Consider the following 7,869-nt stretch of genomic DNA (forward strand, 5'->3'; position numbering starts at 1 on the left):
TATGACGGATTCTGCAAAGGCGGCCTCGCCTTCCTCGCAGTCCCTAGCTTTCTTGTAGTCTCCGGACACGGTGATCCAACCGTTAGGACCCGGAATCTTGAGCTTGTTGTAGATGTAGCATGCTCTGGCGTGAAACTTGTGGTAGGTGGGCTGCCGAAGATCACGTGGTAGGAGCTTTTGAAGGGCACCACTTCGAACGTGATCATCTCTTCGCGGTAATTGTTCACATCACCGAAGGCCACGGGAAGTTTGATGCTGCCCGGAGAATTTGCCTTCTTACCGGAACCACACCATGAAATTCAGTGGTGCTTGTGCTTGAGCTGTTCCTTGGTGAGGTTCATCTTCTCCGGGGTTTCCGGGTACATGATGTTCGAGGCTAGCTCCTCCGTCCATAAGACACTTGGAGAAGTCATACCCGTCGATGCGGGGACTCACAACCGGAGCGTAGCACTCTTTGGGGATGACGGCCGGGTGATCCGACCTGTCAAACGTACGAGGCTTTCTCCGACCACTTGACATGCTGCGGCACGGCCGGAAGCTGTGGCGTTCAAGATCCGGAGCGCTGATTTTTCGCGCGGACGGTTGGAGTTCCGAGGAAGGTGTGGTAATTTCCGACACTCTTCTTGCTTGAAGGGGTTAGATTTGTTAGCTGCGGTACCCTCTTTGGGTTCCGGCGAAGCGTCATCCTCGTCCATGGCCTCGGAACTGTCCTCCTCTTTGTCCTTGTTCTTGCCCTTGCCTCCTTTGCCGCGCGGGCGGTGCTTCCGGGCTCGCTTGTATCCTGCTTCCGGGTCGTTCTTCAGATCGTTGACCCATTTGCAATTGCGATTGGTATGGGTGGATTTGCCCGTAGCCGGATCCAAGTGGGCCAGGCAGGGCATGTCCCTATACTCCTCGTAGGTTTGCGGGGCGCGGGATCCGCCAGCTGCGGCCTCGTGCCGTGCTTCTGACCCCTGCCGGCTCCGCTTCCACGGCCGCGTCCTCTTCCGCCTCCTGAACCTCCGCGTTGAAACGCCACGGCGACCAAGTCGGATCCGCCGCTCTTCTGGTCATCAGGATTTTTGCGTTTATGGCCGCTGTTATTGCCGTTATCACGATTCTTCTTTTGTTGGTGTAAGGGGATTGCTTGTGGCCGCGATATCACCGCCTGCGTCGTCATCGGCGGCAGTGTGGTCGGCGGCAATGGAGATCATCTCATCCAAAGTTAACTTATTTGCATTAGCTAAACAAGTGAGCTTGTGCCTCGGCGAGTCCTCCTCTTTGCGATCCGCCGATGAAGGCGTACATGGCAGTGGTGTGATCGACGTTTTCGCACTCGTTCCTGCATGCCAACCACCGCGTGAGGAAGTTTCTTGAGGATTCTCCCTTCTTCTGGATACATGCTTGCAAGTCGCTTGCCGTGGCAGGTCTTTTGTAGGTGCCTCTGAAGTGTTTCTCGAAAGCGGTCTTCAGGTCAAACCAGCAAAAGATGGAGTTTTTCTCGAGGTCGCTGAGCCAGATCCGGGCTGGACCTACAAGGTACAATTGGAGCATGCGGCAGGCGATGTTAGGGGTCCCTCCGGCAAAGGTTACTGCATTATAGTAATCCTCAATCCGGGTATCCGGCCTTTCGGTGCCATCATAATGCTTCAAGTTTCCGGGTAGCTTGAGGGAGCTCCTTGGCTTTGGTTCCTCTCGAATCATCCTGCCAAAGCACTTTGGTCCGATGTAGTCGGTTCTGTATTCGTTGAGGCGTTCCCGTGCGTCGCGCGAGCCGTGTCGGGGGGATATTGAGCGAGAGCGAGATCTCCGGCTGCCGCCTCCGCCTCCACCTCCGCCGCCACCGCTAGGTGGTGGTGAGGGAGATCTGTGAGGGGGCCGATCCGACCTCCTGCTTCCGCCTTCAGACTCTCCCCGGCCCTCCCGGTGCTGGCTCCGGCTCCTGTGGCTGCCTTCGTCGTGGCGTTGGCTGCCCTGGTCGTTCCTGCTCCGGCGAGGTTCCGGGTCGCGCTCCTCATTCCGGCTCCTCCTAGGCTCGGGCTCATGATCATTGTGCTGACTACGGCGAGGTTCCGGCGTCCGCTCCCTGTTCTGGTTCCGACGAGGCTCAGGCTCGTGGTTCCGGCTTCTGCGTAGCTCCAGCGGACGGTCCCTGTTCCTTGGCGGTGGCATGTTGTCGCGGATGTTGATTCCACCTGGCCCGTGGGGCCTGGTGTTTCCTGCGGGACTGCGACGGCGGGAGGGGAGCGGCGGACGCGAAGTTCCGGGTGGAGGTGAAGGGACACGGTGCTTGTCTCTGCCAGCGTACATTGGGCCCTTACCCCTTGCTGGGTCTCTCGGAGTTGAATCCGAAGGAACCGGAATCGGGTTTGGGTGCTCTCTTGCTTCTCTCCTGCGTTCCGTGGAACCGGTGCGCGATTCATCATCACGGTGTTGATCTCCTGGGGCGTCCTTCTGCGCGGTGGATACGCAAAGATCCGGGTTGGATGCCAACCTGCGCGAAGTATCTGCCTTGCTTTGTTGCTGCACTGCGGAAGCAACGAGCTTTCGGACGAAGTCGATGTCAATCTCCTCATCCTTCTTTTTCAGGAGTTCCGCGGCTTTCGTCATATTGTCCTTCGGGGTGGCAAGCGGTTGCTGCCCCGTTGGAGTTGCGAAGGTGATCCTGCGGGGAGTTATCATGTCACGCCGGAGCTTTTCGACCTCTTGATGAGCTTCAACGATCTTGTCCTCCCAATGCTTTCGGAGTTCCTTGACCTTTACCAGTCCTTCGTCCACTTCCTTCTCACGCTGGATGTAACCTGACACAAAAAATTCTGCGTCTTTGCGTTCCTCCAGTATGGCGGCTGCGGTGTTCTTGATCTTTTTGGCTGTGGCCAGTAACTCCATTCTTTTAGCTTCTAAAGCTTCAACGTCTCCGGGAGTGATGGGAGTGTTAAGAACATCCGAGGGATAAGCCGCATCCATGGCTGCTTGTGCGATCATGTCTTCAGTTGAAAGGTGGTCCTCCGGGGTAGGGTCCCTGCGGGGTCGTTCCCTCGACATCGGGGATCCCCTACGAGATGGCTGGGGGTCAGATTGGGTGTCTGCTGCTTCTGATCCGTTTTCTCCCAGCGCCGCAATGGTCGCAAGTACCTGTTTTGGCTGGGCGGAATCAACTTCAGGCTGGGCACCGTATCCATATTCCTTCACCCTACGATCGAACTCTTCAGTGTCCATGGATTGGGTATCTCCGGAAATTGGGCTTAAGTTTCCCAGAATCGACTCTTCCACCGGAGATCCGCTTTCTCCGACAGCCTCTTGCTGATCCGGAGCAGCGTTTTCCGGCGCCTCAACCTGCACGGGACCAGCTCCGTCCTCTTGGGGGGCGGCTCCTGCGGTATGGGCTATGAAGTGTACGAAGTGACACCTTTGCTTCTCTAACACCTGGGAGACCCAGGCGGATCTGCATTGGTCTTCCACCGTTATTTCCTGCTCAGGGGCGGATTGGGTGGGTTTGAAATTTTCCAGATCTAAGGCGGAATCTTCCTTAGGAGGCTCCTGCGTCTCAGATCGGAACTTCGCGACTGCGTCCTGCTCAGCGGCGGTCGCGTCAGCGTTACTTACCAGTGGGTTTCCGTCGGAATCGACGGTTTCCCCGATGAAGATGTGGATGCCGCCGATTGGGACGATGGAGAGCTTGACGGGGTTTGACCTAGCCGGAATCCAAAATTCGTCCGGGGGGACGATCGGAAAAAAATTCCCGGCGTAGAGTACACGCCCCACAGCGATCGAGTCGTCGTAGCTTCCCATGGCGGAGCCCTCCCGGTTCCGGCCTCCAGACGCCTCAGGCCCCACGGTGGGCGCCAACTGTCGTTGCCTAATCGACGGTACCTCGGAGGAGGGATCCTCACGAGGGGGAGAAGAAGTAGGGGCCATAGGGCGGAGTGCACTCGGGATGGTGGTACGCGAGTTACCCAGCTTCGGAACACCTGCACGAAGACAGGGCCTACTGCTGCTTGTCTGGAATTATCTGGGCGCTTGCGCGTTGTTACAATGGTTGTGGTTGTTCGCCTCTAGGGCTCCCGGGATCCGGCTTATAAAGGCGCACGGATCTAGGGTTTACATGGAGAGTCCTAGCCGGATTACAGATAGCCTAACTACGGTACAATATCTTGCCGTGCACGTCACGGATCCGCCTTCCTTACACGTCGTACTGGATCCGGGTTCCTATTGGGCCTTCATGGATCCGGGTTACTCCAAGGTCGGTCGGATCCGGCTTCCTGTTCCTGGGCCGGACATCTTCCGTCAGGATCAACAGCAACTGGGCCGCCCGATGGGCCACATGCCTCATCACCGTCTGTGGGCCACCCGGGCTTGCCGGATCTAGGCACTGTCGATGGTACACCCATGAAGTATACCCACAACAGGTAGCCACCGACCTGGTCGGTATATAGGTTTTCCGATGATTCTCGCGGATCAATCGTGCTGGCATTGTCGAGTAGAAATAGGATCGGTCTGGCACTTCATACGGCCCATTTGGAAATTTGAACGTGCGTTGGAGGCAATGATTCTCGCGGATCAATCGTGCTGGCATTGTCGAGTAGAAATAGGATCGGTCTGGCACTCTGGCCTCTCGGCTCGCTATCTCTTTGTATATTTACTAAAAAAAGTCGAAAAAGTCGAAGAAAAAACCAAACAATTGATCGGCCGCTCGAGAGCTCGAGCCATAGCCATGGAGGAGGATCCTTCTCGGTCGTTCCTGGTGCTGGGCAACATCGTGCAAGATTTGGGCTACGTCAATCCCAGCGCTTTTCGGATCGTGGAGTGCACCAGCAAGGCGGCCTACGGCTGCGGGCCCAACGGCGACGCCATCGTGCGGGGCCTCGAGCTCTTCGTGCGCCTCGGCGCCGAAGACGACCCGTACAACAGTCCCACGCTGTGCATCTCCGCGACCGACGAGGTCTTCCACCTCGTCGGCTCGGAGATCGACGGCTGCAGAGTGAAGGTCTACGGGAGATTCCTCCGCCTCTACGGTTACATCTGCACTGTGGACGGCGACGTCATGGTAGTCCGCGTCTCGTTCGCCGCCATCTTCGGCCCCGCCGACTTCCGGAAGTACTACCTCGTATACGACTCCGCCGCCGCGTCGCTCTCACTGCTCCCCAGCATGCCTCCCTGCTGCCGGCCCGTCTGCACGGAGTTCCCTCTCAAGGTCAAGGTAGAAAAGGAGGAGGGCAGGTACTCCCTGGCTCTCATGGCGGAGAGGTCAGTCTCCCCTTCGGCCAAGTACACCGACCCCGTTCTCTGCCTGTGGTCGCCGCCGCCATCCCCTGACGACAACAGACGAGACTACACTCGCTACAGCAAACGCGCGTGGGAACTCAAGGCCCGTGTGCGTGTCAACGCTGCCATTGCCGACGAGCTCTTCCTGGCGCGCGTAGCGTTCTTTCTCAAGGGCAATGCCGTCTGGGGATATCTCGCGCAAGGTATCATGTACTGCGATCGCAATGACCTGGTTGACGACGGCACGGAGCCCGTGGATTTCAAGCACGTAATGTTGCCAAGCGAGTGCAGGGCTACGGACGACTCGGCCGACTTCGATCTTCATCAGAGCACTGTGTACCGGACCATGGGCTGCGTCGGGGACTGCGTCTGGTTCGTCCTCATCGAGCCATCCTTCACCTGCCCTGGCGACACCACAGTGAAGGTGTGGAGTCTGGACCTTCTGGCGGTGGAGGAGGAGAAGAAGTGGAACCTTCACAGGGAGTTCAAGATGCAGAGTGTATGGGAGCTGGAGGTCTTCAAGGCACAGGGGATGCGAGAGGCCGTACCTAAGTTTCCCTTCTTCAGGCAGCAGGCCCTCTACATGTTCCTGCCGGAGCCCTATACAGGTGGGATAGCGTATGCTCTCGAGAGCGGCGAATTTACAGTAGCCGGTAGGTAAAGGAGTCAAATCCAGCGTTCATTCTCTGCTTTGAGATTGGTGAGGCTTTTGATATTTGTCAAATATAAAACTAATAATTGAAATAGAAGTGAAACTTTTATGAAACTAAAGTGATACATGAAAAACATTGTGAAACAGTCTGACAAAAAGTGAAACTGATGACATCATTGCTGACGTCACTACGGTTTGTTTCACAAAAATATTAGTGTTTCAGTTATGTTTCAATTATGTTTCAATTTTGTTTCACAATTTGGTACAAAAATTGATCAGCACATGGCTGACGTCATCGCTGACGTCACTCCGGTAGGTACAGGCGCCTGTAAAAACAAGTTTTCGGTATGCTCTCCTTGTGTGCATTGACTTGAGCAGCAGCTGCGAGGTGGTGTCTCTACTGTCCCACAGACGTCTGGCAATGCCGTTGATGGATCGTCCTTTTTTTGTGAATCCAGATTTCTTCGATCCACTACATATGGCTATTTTTTGAGGTACAGTCCATGCGTACGGAGCAATTGTTCCTATTTTCTCAGTTCCAAAATAAGTGTTACAAAATTTGCTAGGTTTTACTGGTGAATCTAGACAAATCGGGGACACTTTTTTTTTTAAAAAGAACTTCATAACTTAACCAACGTTACAATAGTTTGAAACTGTTGACAAAAAAAGTTGCAGACTCACTCTCACAGGGTCCTGGTGAGATAAGATGGATAGCTCCAGCAAGGCGGTTTGCTTCTGCTTCTTCAACGTCAGTGTAGTCTAGCAGTGGGGTGCAAGCAGCAAAAATAACTCTATCCGTGTTGTCTCTAGCAATGGCGCCAGCTCCGCCGACATTGTTGTTGGTCTCCAGTGAACCATTGCCGTACTTTTTTTTACCGTGTGCCTTCTCGTAGATATACACGGCAAAGAAAGCTTTGCCATGTTCCGCGGTACTTGACACATGGCAAAGGTGTACCAACACGGCAAAATAAGTTTTTCCCGTAGTGTTTGGATGTATCTAGATACTAAGATAGATTCAGATACATTCAAATTTTAACATAGTTGAAACATCCTTTTAATTTACGTTAGAGGGGGTACTTTTTTCTAGCTAGGAAGTTGATTAAATTTAATAAAGTTTGAGTTAAAGACATATCTAAATTGCACTTATTTGTTGACGGACGGAGGGAGTACTTCGAAGCTACTCCCTCCGTCCTCAAATAAGTGGACATCTAGCCCTAAACTTTGTCCACAAAAGAGTGTACTCATATCTTCCCAATGCACTTTAATTGCATCTCTCTCATTGCACGGAAATCAAACCCAATAATATTAACCACATATTCTTCTTGTTTTCTACATCCACTTAGCTTATTGGAGGTCAAAGAATTAAAGAGAAGAGATACATGTTCCCAATGTATTTTTACTCCATTTCATAATTTGTGTTGAAAAACCCGCGTGTACACTTATTTGTGGACGGAGGGAGTATGCTGAATTGTTAGTGATGGACAATATATATGGAGACAAGTACTAATCCAAAAATAGCGTAATAACTTATAATCAACATTGCCGAGGAGACTTGAAGCCGGTCAAGCCTTAGGCTAGATACACAGCTGGTTGAGAGCTTCTTCGTCGTTAATTGTGCCGCCGGTCGAAGAAATCAGGAGCCAAAAGCACGGACTGCTGGTTGAACATCCACGGCATGATGCCGAGGCGTCGGGGCCGGACGAGACGTGGCTCGCTGCTGTCACGCATGTCGATGCCAATGAGGTGGCAGCCTGTTCCCTGAGGAACGGCTCGCGGCACCAGCAAGTAGATCACGCCGGCATCCTGCTCCCCGAGGAACGGCGACCATGGCACCCTCCTCGGCAGCCCCGCCTCGAAGCCCTCCAGCGCTCAGATGCTCAACATGCTAGAAATAATGCTTTTTACAAGATGATACTTCTCTTTTTTATAGATTACAATGAAATAATGGTGTTTGTGAAACTTGATGAACATAC

This window comes from Lolium rigidum, unplaced genomic scaffold, assembly GCF_022539505.1.
Source record: "Lolium rigidum isolate FL_2022 unplaced genomic scaffold, APGP_CSIRO_Lrig_0.1 contig_20310_1, whole genome shotgun sequence".
In the NCBI taxonomy this organism is placed as follows: Eukaryota; Viridiplantae; Streptophyta; class Magnoliopsida; order Poales; family Poaceae; genus Lolium; species Lolium rigidum.